General features: G+C 34.7%; 1 long non-coding RNA gene across 2 annotated transcripts; it reads left to right on the forward strand.

The window, feature by feature from the left end:
* Positions 1 to 1,889: 1,889 nt before the first annotated feature.
* Positions 1,890 to 13,712, forward strand: LOC124889466. Of its 2 annotated transcripts, XR_007048484.1 has the most exons (4): positions 1,890 to 2,061; positions 3,589 to 3,679; positions 3,805 to 3,953; positions 11,543 to 13,712. It is a non-coding gene; the product is annotated as an uncharacterized LOC124889466 (long non-coding RNA). The 2 variants fall into 2 exon arrangements; XR_007048483.1 differs by having other exon boundaries at positions 3,589 to 3,953; positions 13,440 to 13,712.
* The last annotated feature ends 1,372 nt before the right edge of the window (positions 13,713 to 15,084 follow it).

Here is a 15,084-nt window from a genome sequence, read left to right on the forward strand (position 1 = left end):
ACCTTGTTCACCCATTCTAAGAGTAAATTGACCTTAAATATGTTTAGTTGTGAAATTGTCTTGGATGCTTTGAACGAATTAAATGTAATATTTGAGGAAGAATTATACCATAGGATTAGTGTGAGTTGATAAACCTCTAAGACATAATGTAGATGATGTAGTCTAGTCCTGGGTAGAAATTTGACTTGAATGAATATTTTGGGATATTAGAAGCGGAACTTGTTCGCTTTAAGCTTGGATTATGTAAATTGTAAGTGACCTAGATATTTATTAAACACCTAGAATATGCTTTTGATAATGTGATTGTTAAATCCAGTAGATGGGTTATTTACGATGTTGGCTTTGAAAATAATGTGTATGTTGATTGTCATCTTCTTGAAATTGTTGATTAGCAATGAAAAGTCTTGTGAATTGAGCTTATGACTATGCTATCACTTGAATTATTGGCTTGTTGTTATGTGAACCTTGGATTATGCTATTACACATATTATGTTCAAGCCTAATGACTAAACTAATATTTCTGCAAAAGAATTTCTTAATCATTGTATTATGAGTCATGCATATAAAGGGAGATTCTAGAAAGTATAATCACGGCTAGTTATTTACCATGCTAATAATCATGTTAAGCCCGATAATATATAAAGTGTTTTTTCATATGTAGATATATGCTCATGCACCTACAAACATATTGTATTGATAATAAATGGTATGATGTGATGATATGTCCTTCTTACTTATTTTTCATTCTATTCTTCGTGGTCTTGCTCTTGTTATTAATTTGGTGTTATATATATATATATATATATATATATATATATATATTTACCATGCTAATAATCATGTTATGCCCGATAATATATAAAGTGTTTTTTTCATATGTATATACATGCTCATGCACCTACAAATATATTGCATTGATAATAAATGACATGGTGTGATGATATGTCCTTCTTACTTCTTTTCCATTCTATTCTTCGTGGGCTTGCACTTGTTATATATATATATATATATATATATATATATATATATATATATATATATGTATGTATGTATGTATGTATGTATGTATGTATGTATGTATGTATGTATGTATGTGGCATTCAATTTTGGCTCTCCAAACTCAAAATTAACGTATTTAGGCTCCCTGATCGTTAAATGACATAAAACGTAATTTTTCGTATATTTTTGCAATTGTTAATAAATTATTGATAATCATCATTATTTTAATTTTTTTTATTATCATATTTTAACTTTGCATAATTTTTTGATAATTATCCTTAATTTCGTAAATTTTAAAATTTTAATCAATTTATTATTATTTTTAATTTTTTTGTACAGTCATCCGCATACGTACATAGCATAACACTATAATTCTTTACTGCACAGTATAATTTTAATTATTTATAGCATAATATATTTTTCAAGATAATTATACTTTTTATTTGTTATTTATATTTTTTTGTAATTATATCTCAACATTCATATTTTTATACACTACTTAATACGATCTGCAAATGTTAGTCGACCTAATTATTTTAATACATAAAATAATAAATTAGTCAAGCTAAAATCTCGTCACCTTTTAAAAAGTGGCACTTGATGTAATTGGTTGAGGTTTTCATCTCTTGGATAAAGAGTATTTATATTTTGGTTAAAAGAAAGAAAAATCTTTGGGATAATATGGGTTAATACATGCATTAAAGAAATAAGAGGAAAGAGTTTTTATTTTTTAACATATATATAAGTGAAGCTTTGATGACTATCAAGGGTGTTTTTGTGAATAACACCAATACCAAGGGTATTTCCGTAAATAAAACATATATTCAATAATGGTGCTTATATGGTAATGACACTTCCACGTGTCTTTTTTGTTTACTTTTTAGCTTTCCAAATATCATCTCATCCATCTCCATTTCCAATATCATCTCTTGCAGCTCCATTTTCTCCTTCTTTTTGCCTTTCCGAGATTTCACTCCCTACGCACTTCACACCAAAACGCAAGCTTCAAAAAAATCTGTTCTCAGCTGATTTCACTTGGATTTTGCTGTTGAATTTTATGTTGTACGTTCTGTAGCTGAAATAAAATATAAAAGATTTGTATAGTAAGATTTTAATCGGTTTGTTGCGGTTATTTTTTTTGTTTATTGTTGTATGTTTATCTGTTGCGACTGAGCCGATGTTTAATCATAATTTTGCTGTTAATTTGTTTATCAGTTGCTATTGAGCCGATGTTTAATTGTAACTTTGCTGTTCAATTTTATGTTTATGTGGTATGTTTTGAAGTTAAAATAGATATAGAAAATTTGCATAGTAGGATTATAATCAGTTTGTTACGGTTAATTTTTGTTTATTGTTGAATGTTTATCGCCTGCTATTTAGCCGGTGTTTAATCATAATTTTGCTCTTAATTTTTTTTCAGTTGCGATTGAGCCGATGTTTAATCGTAATTTTGTGTTTATGTTGTATGTTTCTCCAGTTGATATAGATATAGATACTTTATATAGTTGGATTCTATTTGGTTTGCGATTAAGCCGTTGTTTGATCGAAATTTTGCTGTTTATTTTATGTTCATGTTATATATTTCTCAGTTGAAATAAAAGATTTATATAGTCAGGTTTTAACTGGTTTTGGAAAGGATAGTCGAGGGAGAGGAGAAAAGAGAGGGGAATAAGGCTTGGTTTAGCAGCCTTTGTTTTCTATGGTGTGTTGGTTGGGAGAGCTGCAATGTATGATATGATGATTGTTTACGCTTGTTATCTCGCTATTATATTTGGATTGGCGTGCACGCTTGTACTGTTAGCTGTTTGTCGACATGCCTTGCCAACATGCCTATATCCATTGCTTTGCGGGATATCTTTTACTTCTTAACAAGGTTTGTTGTTATAGAGCCATTTGTTGTTGGCACTTCGACAAGTCTTTTGATGTTTTGATCCCTGATATGTGGAGAATGAAGAAATTAGAAAGTATAGGATATATTCAGCTATAACACATATATTTTGCTTTAGCAAAAAATTAATTGCTTTCGGTACACCCTTGTTTGAAGGTTCTGAATAGGAAAGAGACAGCTCAACTCAACTGAAATAACAATCTGTAAAACTGAACACTGTTTGAAAACTAGCCTGAAAAACCTCTAACTGAAACTGTCTGAAATTGGAGTTGATGGGACAATCCCCCAACTAACTCCATCTACTGAAATACCGAGTCTACTGAAATAATGAAACAAAAGAACATCCTCAAATGATGAGGACTCACTGCTAATCTACTGCTGCTAGCTGAATCTGAATCATTCTATGCACGGTCGAGAACCTGTGCATCCGAGCCTATGATAAGAGACATCATAGCGCAAATAAAGAGTGTACTGAATGTATTGGTATGCTAGATGAGGTAAAGTTGAATCCACGAGTTCATATGCATGAACAAAATTGTCTGTATGATATAGAGTAACTGAACATGAAAGTACATGGATAATTGATACTATTGTAAATACTGAGTATGACTACTGTGCATATAAATAAATACTGTGACTAAGCTTATCTGAGTCCTGAGTTCAGATACTGAGTAACTGATATCTAAAGTTACTGATAACAGATTTATTGATACTGGTTGACTGTATCTAACAGTCCTGATTTTGTAGAACTGAATCGAGTTCTATTTTGAAGACTGAAACTGAGACTGAGAGGTAATCATTTAACTGACATGCCTCAAATAAGATAACTGAGTTGGGATCCACCTGTGACCCCAAATAAAAGGGTGTCAGTACTGTGCCACGGGTAAAGACACTGAAGAGTTACTCTTATCTGGCAGGTATTCTAATGAGAACGGTGGAACCTTCATCTGACAGGTTAAAACACCTCATCAACGCTCAACTAGCAGGTTTGATGTCTCAACCTACACTGGCTATATAGTTCTGGAACGCAAGGATTGCTTTTAGAGATCACACCCTCTACTAGCAGGTGAGCCCTCATCCTTGGATTTACTCGGTGCTGAATCCTACTCCCAATTGAAAGACACTGAACTGAGTATATTGAACTAGACTAGACTGATACTGAGCTTACTGAGTTTTCCTAAGTTTGATAACTGACTGAGTACTATTGATCGTGACATGACTGAGATTCTGTAACTGACACTGACTCAAGGTACACAGCTAAATTGTCGGGTATTAATACCCCCAAGACTCGGTAGCATGAAAAATAAAGCATAATATACTCTTGAAAATCATAACAATGTATACTTGTCCATAGTTCACTCATAAAGGCATTTAATCAAACACTTGTAATACATCTACTTATATATGAATGGGGAATACATGCTATCATGTTATAATGACACTTATTTCATTCACATAAATATTTTATCCAACACAGCATGCTTAGGTTATACAATAATCAAAACATAGTCATCATAGCTACATCAATCAACTTGCAAATTGAAGGGTTTATCATGAAGATCATGTAATTCAACACATACAGTGATTAATTTCATAAAAGCATGTAATTTAATCATAGACTAAAACCCAACAATAACATGAACATGAATTCAGTTCAGTTCAAGCATGAAGGTTCATAATTTAACAGTCTTGTATTTTAAAAACGGATTCGTGAACTCTATGGGTGAAAGGAACCCATAGATGAACACGTAACATACCTTAATTTGTGAGTTTCTTTAAGTTCTTGGTGAATTCTTTGAGATTACTCTTGGTTTCTTGAAGCTAGGGTTTGTAGTTTTGAGAGAGAATGCTTTTTAATTCGGGGATAAATTGAGTAAGTAATGACTTAAAATATTTCTAGGGATTAAATCCTGCATCTGAGTGTATTAAATCATGAAAAAGACAGTTTTAACCCTGGACGAAAGATTTAATTTTCGTCAAAATTTTCCAAAATAGGCACCTGGCGCGACACGATGCTATCGCGCTTGTCTCTGAAAATTGCCAACTGGGAAAATGCATGGGCGCGACGCGCTGGCATCGCGGTACCTCACTGGAAACTGACAATTGCCATTTTGACATACTCCGTGATGCGCTACTGGCCTGAATGACGATGTTTAACGATTGAAACTTAAAATAGCCATAACTTCTCACCCGGTTATCGGATTTAGGTGAATTTTATTTCATTGGAAAGCTAATTCAATTTCATACGCAATGGCAGGCTCTAAACTGAAAAATACTAAGAGTTTAAAATTTTTTATATTGGATAACTCATGAACTAAGAGTTAAGTTAAACTTGAGAAATACAGGGTATTATAATATCTCCCCCTTGGGAACATTCATCCTCGAATGAGACTGATTAAGCTGAGACACTGATAGACTGAGTTTATACACTGAACATGCATATCTGATGCATGAATTTATGACTGAAGCTACTGACAAGTTGGGTTTTCATACTGAACATGCACATCTGATGCATGAGTACATTACTGAACTGATTCATGAATGCATGACTGAGTATGCAACGGTAATAGATAACAAGTTATGATTATAGCTGAACATGGAACTGAGTAAAGCTAAGGAAGACTGTTACCTTAAGCTGGATCTAAGGTTGCGGAGAAGAGGTAAGGATACTTGGTCCGTATATTTGCTTCTGCTTCCCAAGTAGCTCCCTCAACGGACTAATTTCGCTAAAGAACTTTGACTAAGGGAACTTCTTTGTTCCCCAGTCTGCGAATCTGATAATTGAGAATCTGGACTGGAACCTCTTCGAAAGAGAGATTGTTCTGAATATTTACGTCCTCTAATGTAACTATGGCTACTGGGTCACCAATGTATTTCTTTAGCAAGGAGACGTGGAATATTGGGTGCACTGAGGCTAGATCTGAAGGCAACTCAAACTTATAAGATACTTTTTCGAAATAGCTGAGAATTTTGTAAGGGCTGACATATCTAGGACTGAGCTTTCCCTTCTTGCCGAACCTCTTTACCCCCTTAATGGGAGAGATTTTCAAGAAAACAGAATCATCAATATCAACTCGAGATCATTTACTAGACACGCATGAACGGGAATGCAAGGACAAAACTGAGCCTGAAACGTGATACATGAATTGAATATCATGAACTGAACTGATTCCTTGAATACATGCCATGCCATGGGAATGGTCATACGGCTGAGATAGGAACGAGAGAGTCAACTTATGAGTACTCACTACTCCAAATGGGGTCTTGTTACGTGAAGAGAAATTGGAAGGTTTAGGATATGGAGGCTCGCGGGTTATAGTGCATCCCCCCCTTGGGACATTATGTCCCTCGAAGAATGTTGATTTAGTTGGGATTCCAAGGAAATTGAAATGATGCACAGGGCACCTTCGAACTAATTTGTGACTGAATATCTGGGATCTGAAACTGAGGCATGACACATGAACTAGCTGAATACGCAAATAATTGGTTGCTCTATCTGGGAATGGTTACATTCATGAGACTTCAGATAGTACGACTAGATGGAAATATGGGAAACATATGAACTTGTCCGCCTGACTAATAAGCTGAATTGCTAGATGTACGGACAATCTCATGCTGAAAATTTATACTCAACTGGAGCATTTCTTGACACTCTTTCTATAAAGTTCTACAACTTTAGAGAGCAAAGAAATCTTGGCATGGTCTGAATACGATATCTGGATAATAAGTCACATCATGGCTATAATTCTGTAATATGGGGCGAGGCCTATGAAACGTCATCTAATACAGAGTTACTATGCCTTATGCACTGAAACTACTAGCTTGCCATTCTAGCCACTTTTCTCAACTATTCCCTCAACTGTAATTTCTACTTCAACACCGCATTTTACTTAGGGCTACTAAAAATATTCGCATGGGCACTAAGCACAAATGCGTAAACATACTAACTTATTTGATTAACTGAATGACTGATAGTTGGATGCTGGTCATGTAAGATTGTACTGTACTTAACCTGAATAACTGGACTGAAACTATAAAGTACTATACATTTGAGGTAAGGGCTAACTGAGGAATATGAGGTAACTGAGCATGAATTCATGAAAATGGTATTATCTAGGAATGCAAGACTACGTGCATGACATGATTCTAAAATACTGAGTTACTAACAACTGAATAACTGATAACTGTACGCGTTGGTCAAGCAAACCTGAAACTGGACTGAGTCTGGAACTGAATGCTGAACTGAACACACTATAAAGCATGAGTCTATGCATCATGAGATGCATGACCTGAGTTTGGAGTTTCTATTTTCATAGAACATGATTCAAAACACTGAGTGAACTGGAATTCCTTATACTAGGAACTATAAACTTTCATGATATTCGTGGATGTGCACGAATATGGGCTTGGATCGTAGAGCTGACATATACTGTATGAGTAGATATCTATATTGTGATAGCTGAAGTGCAAAACTTTGCACTGAGGTAAGGATGGGTTGGGCATCAACCTCTCCCACTGTTTTTCTACATATATTAGCATTACTACTAAAATCTAAAAGCCTTACTTGGTTACCTGTGCTACCATCTCCCCCTTAACTTAAAGCCGTTATTCTAAGATCGTGAGACACTTAATAAACTCTAAATCAAACGGAAACCACTTTACTCCAGAGTCTGAGATATTACAATTCTCATAAACACTAAACTCATTCTGAAGGACTACTCCTGATGATGTAAGGTCCACTGTTAGTACTTCCTTCTGATACATAATTCTTAGCTTTCTAGTGCCCCAAAAATAATCATATAACAACCTCAACACTAACTAACTTAGAATTCTCAACTTCTGTTTCTACTAGTTCAATCTAGAGATTTAAACTTAGATCAACTGAAACTAAGGTACTACCCCTTCATTCAATGATTAGTACATCAGAAAACTGAAACAGAACGACTCTATGACTGAAATTAGCTGAGGGGATTTTCTAAAATACTGTAATCAAGCAATCTCTGTATACTCATCTGGCTAGAGCGGATTTATCTACTGAGGTAAGCACTAAGAAAGGTCCTATCAGGATTTTCTAGTCTGACTTAAAGTTGACTGTCATGCAAGGAGTTATAACAGACAGAGAAGCTCCTGGATCTAATAAGGCATGAATATGTAAATAGAATATCTTTAACATACCAGTGACCACATCCGGAGAATTTTCCTGATCTTGTCTGGACTGAAGAGCATAAAGCCTGTTTGGGCGTTGTCCATTGGTGGCACTGGAAGCGGCACCTTGCTGATTCGAGCGACTTGACTGAGCTGAAGGATGATTATACTGACCCTGAAAACCTGACTAAGGATAATTTCTGACTTTGTGGCCTGGCTTGCCTGGCTGATGATTATAGGCATCTAACTCAGCACTCTCACTGAAAGTCACTCCCATAATATTTATGACTTTTTGAACTTGATCGAGGAACTCCTATGGATCCTCTTTTGACTTAGATACCGAGAATAGGGGAGGATTCATTTAGGTGAAGTCCCGAATCCTGGATGCAGCAGTATTGGCCACTGGATTGGCCGAAAAAGTAGATAGCCTTTCATTTTGAGATGCTACGGAGTTGGATAGAGTAGTGAATACAACTCTGAATTCTGCATGGGAGACATGCTTGTCCAAGGGATTTACCTAAATGGGCTGAGGTGCTAACTGATTTTCGGTTCTCCTTTCGTAAGTCTTTTTGGGAGGAATGTTTTGTAAATGAAAAGGAGGAAATGAATTAAACTGAAAATTTAACTTGAGATCATGCTCACTCACACGACATGAATACTAAAAGAAGGAAAACTATTTCCTAAAACATCTCATAGCCTCATGTCCGTAAGTGTGGCACGCTACACACCCATGTACAAGACTCTACTAGATACAACTATCAGACTTTCTAGGATATTGTTAAAACTTAGGCGCTGATACTAAGTTTGTAATGTGCCGAGTCTGTACCCTGGATGCTACACGATGCTTACGACCCCGAAGGACCACAAGTTAACCCTTGACTGATATCTGCTGTGAGGACTGAAACATGATACTGTAGTAAATGCAGAATAATAGGCTAAAATGCCAAAAGGTTCAAAATTTGTAAATACTGATAACGTGTATCAACTAAAATAATAATCTGTAAAATTAAACACTGTTTGAAAACTAGTCTAAAAAGCCTCTAATTGAAACTGTCTAAAAGTGGAGTCAATGGGACAATCCCTCAACTAACTCCATCTATTGAAATACTGAGTCTACTGAAATAATAAAATAAAAGAGCATCCTCGAATGATGAGGAATCACTGCTAATCTACTGCTGCTGGCTGAATCTGAATCTATCTATGTCCGATCAGAAACTTGAGCGTCCGAACCTATGATATGAGACATCATAGCACAAGTAAAGAGTATGCGTCAGTACATGGAATGTACTGGTATGCTAGATGAGGTAAGACTGAATACAAGGGTTCATATGCATGAACCATAACTGACAGTATGATATAGAGTAACTGTACATGAGAGTACATGGATAACTGATACTACTATCAATACTGAGTATGGATACTGTACATATAAATTAATATTGTGACTAAGCTTATTTGAAGCTAAGTCCTGAGTTCTGATACTGAGTAATTGATATCTGAAGTTACTGACAACTGATTTACTGATGCTAGTTGACTGTATCTGATAGTCCTAATTCTGTAGAACTGAACCGAATTCTATTCTAAAGACTAAAACTAAAACTATGAGAGGTAAATATCTAACCGACATGTCCCAAATAAGATAACTGAGTTGGGGTTCAACCTGTGACCCCAGTTGGAAGGGTGTCAGTACCGTGCCACGGGTAAAGACACTGAAAAGTTACCTTCATCTGGTAGGTACTCTAATGAGAATGGTGGAACCCTCATCTGACAGGTTAAAATACCTCATCAACTCTCAACTAGCAGGATTGATGTCTCAACCTACGCTGGTTACATAGTTCTGGAACGCAAGAATTTGTTTCTAGAGATCACACCTTCTATTGGAAGGTGAGCCCCCATCCTTGGGTCCACTCGGTACTGAATCCTACTCCCAACTGAAAGACACTGAACTGAGTATACTGAACTGGACTGGACTGATTCTAAGCTTACTGAGTTTTCCTGAGTTCGATAACTAACTGAGTTCTATTGAGTTCTGTAACTGACTGAGAGTACTACTGATCGTGACATGACTGAGATTTTGTAACTGACACTGGCTTTAGGTAAACAGCTAAATTTTTGAGTATTAAATACCCCCAAGACTCGATATCATAAAAAATAAAGCATAATATACTCTTAAAACTCATAACAATGTATACTTGTCCATAGTTCACTCATAGAGGCATGTAATCAAATACTTGTAATGCATCTACTTATACATGAATGGGGAATACTTGCTATCATGTTATAATGACACTTATTTCATTCACATAGGAATTTTATCAAACACATGGGGAGCATGCTTAGGTTATACAATACTCAAAACATATAGTTATCATGGCTACATCAATCAACTTGCAAATTGAAGGGTTTATCGTGAAGATCATGTAATTCAACATATACAATGATTAATTTCATAAAAGCATGTAATTTAATCATGGACTAAAATCCAACAATAACATGAACATGAATTCAATTCAATTCAAGCATGGAAGTTCATAATTCAACAGTTTTATATTTGTAAAATGGATTCGTGAACTCTATGGGTGAAAGGAACCCATAGATGAACACCTAACATATCTTAATTTGTGAGTTTCTTTAAGTTCTTGGTGAATCCTTTGAGATTGCTCTTGGTTTCGTGAAGCTAGAATTTGTAGTTTTGAGAGAGAATGCTTTTAATTTGGGGATAAATTGAGTGAGTAATGACTTAAAATGCTTTTAGGGATTAAATCCCATATCTGGGCGTGTTAAAATCATGAGAAAAGACTGTTTTAACCTGGACAAAATATTTAATTTCTGTCGAATTTTTTTGAAATAGGCACCTGGCACGACGTGGCGCTATCGCGCCATGTCTCTGGAAATCGCCAACTGGAAAATACATGGTGGCGTGACGCGGTGGTATCGCGTTGCCACTTTGGTTGGGACCTGAAAGTTTACCACGACGCGGTAAAATTGCGTTGGTACACTGAAAATTGACAAATATGAAAACAAGCTATGGTGCGATGCGCCGGCATCGCGGTACCTCACCGGAAACTGATAATTGCCATTTTGATATACTCCGCGATGTGCTAGTGGCCTGAATAATGGTGTTTAACGACTGAAACTTAAAATAGCCATAACTTCTCACCCGTTTATCGGATTTAGGCGAATTTTATATCGCTGGAAAACTAATTCAATTTTCTACGCAATGGCAGACTCTAAACTTAAAAATACTATGTGTTTCAAAAATTTTATATTGAATAACTCATGAACTGAGAGTTAAGTTAAGCTTGAGAAATATGGGGTATTGCATTAATCCCTTTTCTTCGGAATAAATTGAACCCTTACCTAGAATCTAAACTAGTTCATAGACTAAAACACAAGTTATACATGTTAATAAATAAATAGGTTTCCTTATTTTCCTTAAAAATTAGGTGGCAACTCTGTATAACATTTATTCTTTTAGAGTCCATAATGTCGTGCTCGTTTTGACCTTAGGTAAAAATCGGGTTTAACAGTTTGGTGACTCTACTGGGGATTCAAGTTTCTAACCATTATAGATTTAGGTAATTATTTACGTTTTTATACATTGTTATTTGTTTTATACTAATTTTCTTGATTTATCATATTTATTTGACTTAAATTATTTATTTGTTATTATTTTATAGATTGTTTATTTGTTTATCGCTTTATATAAATTGTCATTCCGTTCATATTTCCTCCATTTTGGAAAACTGACACTCACATATATTGTACATGCGGATTGTACATTGTACTTTCCCCAATTTTTTTCAAATCACCTTATTTTAGAGAGTTGGTGTACACGTGGGGTGAGCAAGATTTTTACTGTCGTGGGACTACGTGCCCTCTCATATAGTAAATCCAAGTCCGTGTCTACCCACTCTCAGTTAGCATAGAATAGAGCTACAATAACACCTTTTTAGGTACATGCATTGTTAGTCAATTTTATCTAAATGTTCGAAAGGTTTACGATCCAGGTGACACATTATCATAGTTTCTGTACATATTTGAAGAATAATTTTGCCTATTTGCTATCAATTGGTTATACTTTAGTGAGAAGGTGTGATCTAACCTTTGTTTTGCAGTGCGGATTAGTTAAAAAATGCACCTTAGCTGTTTATAAGTTTGAATTACGTTTTGACCTGATTCTTGTCCTGATAAGATACGTAGGCAACCCTACATTAGGGTTCAATCTCTTCACTGTTTTAGAATAATTTCTCCGTTACTCAAAACTGGGGCAATTTTCTAGAATATAGTTCAAAGATGCTCCCCAGAAGCCTTTAAGAGCGCAAATTAATAGCTCTTTAAATTCAAATTTCATTATCATTAGTGTCTAGTCGGCCTACTTCCAAATCCTCACCCAATTTTGGTGTGAGAATACCTAACTTGTTCTTTCGAATGCTATAAATTATTAAATTTTTGGCGTATCAATTCTCACTTTCAAAAGCAAGGGTTCAATACTTTTTCAGTTATAACAATTTTGTCAATTGCGGCGAAATAATGTCGTAATTTCTTCAATGTCTGACTTTTTCAATCTTGTCAGTATGTTGAAGTAGTGTCAAATCTCTCCCTATGCATGACATTCATTCTCTCGATCATTTAGTCAAAACAATTTTGATGTTAAAAGCAGTTCTTTCCTGATCGTCTTTCATATTATTTTTAAGAATGACCATTATTTTTCTTACAATTATATCATTACACATACTAATTCATAAATTTGTTTGAACTACGCAGACCTAAGTATGATTCTTGATGAACATACTGATTCTTGATGATATGATCTTGATTATGAGTATGATTGTGAGTACTTGACTTGTGTAAATTCAATGGTGGTAATTGATGATAGTCATAAACTTGACAAGTGACTGTTTATGCGGAATGTGGTAAATCATGAATGTTGATGAGTTGTTTATATGACTATATGCTTGGTGATTTGATCTTTAATGCACTCTCCGATGGTATGAAAAGCGTGATGAGTTCTTTACTTTATATTCTCTTGTGTGTACTCCCAGGTGGTATGGGATGCCATGGTGAGTTCCTTTACGTTATGCTTATAAATTTGTTTGTATGACACCTTGATCTTATGCCATTGTGATGGTACTAATGTTGCTTTGCTATTTTAGATTATTTACTTCTTATATAATGGTATTGACACGTGATGAATTGATAAGTTGTAGTATTGTTCTAGTTTGATTATTGATTATATATAGTAATGATCAAGATGATTCGGGTTCAATTTTGTACCTTGACTTAGAGATATTGTCTTACTTTATATCATCTTCATATCATGATTTAGCTCAGTCGGCCGATGATACCCACTGAGTATCCATTGTTTTGGTACTCATATTACACTCACTATACCCTTATGGTGCAGACCCGAGTACTAGTTGTCGCCACTGAATTGAGTTCATGCTGCATTGATCTTTCGGAGACAGGGTGAGCTCTTGGAGATTTGAGTCGCCTGTTTCCCTCTTGTCTTTATTCAGTCTTTTGCATTCGAGACGAATGTATAGATTATTTTAGACTATATGAGTTGTATCCTTCTATTGTCAAACTTAGATACTTTTATACTAATACTACCTAGTCGTGGGACTGGTAATTGTTTTATGGATTGTCTTATTTTAAAGTAGAACGCTATTGTGTATGATTGTGTTCGTTTATTTTGACCCATGTTGGGTATTTCTACCAGCCTTAGCTTCGGGTTACAGTGTCAGCTTACCTACTGGTGGGTTATAGTAGGCGCCATCATGACTCGTAAATCGGGTCGTGACAGAAGTCATTACTAATTTCTAAATACTCATTAATTAATTGCTAAATCAACACGTAATTTGGCATGATTACTCTATATAATAAATGAAGGTCTTTGTGACGACGAAGGGCATATATGAAAGTTGGCATTCATTTATACTCTTGCGTGTTACTTTTTTAACTTCCCACGTGTCCTCGATGAAAGTTGAGGCCTCCCTTTCATTCCTTTCATTTCTCCTCTAGAATTCACCATTTTAATATTCCCCTTTATGTTGTTGCATTAGTTGCTCTACAATAAAAAAAAATTCAACAATTACATATTTCAATTAAAGAATTTTTCACTAGCTTTGTTTGTCATATAAATTTAAATAATGTAGTTACAAATTTATTTTTGAGATTTCAAAATGATTGTCAAGTTACATATAATTATTTTTTACAATTTTAAGAATAATCACAATATACAATTTTTTTCAGTCACAATTTTGTTTGAGTTCAAAGAAACATGGTCTTCCTCTGTCTCTCTTTCCAAGGTCTTCAAGTGCACCTTAGCTTGATCAACATTCGTTCTAATTTGTTATTTATCTATTTTTTCATTAATATGCCTATCAATAATGATAAAATATATTAGCACTGTTATGAAATATAAAGAAAGAACAAGAATAAATATAAAGAAAGAACAAGAATAAATAGAGAGAGAAGAGGGGGAACTTCATTATTTCTCATGAGGATTCTCGTGGATCCTTGAGGATTGATTTACAATGAAGGAAGTTCTTCTATTTATGGGGAAATTTACTCCTAGTAGACAAATACTTTAAATCTTGATAGATTCAACTAGATCTTATTAGATCTTGATAGATGTTATCTATATACACATACACTATAATGTAAATACATTTATAAAATTTCCCCTTGAATGTCTTATTGATAGATAATATGCCTCGTTAAAACCTTACTCGAAAAAATCTAGTGGGAAAATAAATCTAGTGAAGGAAAAAGAGTACACATCTTTAACCATACGCATATAGACTGCCTCATTAAAAACATTACGAGGAAAATCCAGTGGGACAAAATCTTGTAAGGGAAAAAGTGTACAACGCGTATTAACTCCCCCTAATGAGAACATCCTTGAACCTTTCATCCCGATCTTGTGCATCATCTTCTTGAAAGTTACAGTTGAAATAAACTTGGCAAATAAATCAGCCACATAGTCACTTGAACGAATCTGTTGCATGTTAATGTTACCATTCTTTTGTAGCTTGTGTGTACAGAAA

The sequence above is a fragment of the Capsicum annuum genome, chromosome 1, assembly GCF_002878395.1.
Source record: "Capsicum annuum cultivar UCD-10X-F1 chromosome 1, UCD10Xv1.1, whole genome shotgun sequence".
NCBI classification, from domain to species: Eukaryota; Viridiplantae; Streptophyta; class Magnoliopsida; order Solanales; family Solanaceae; genus Capsicum; species Capsicum annuum.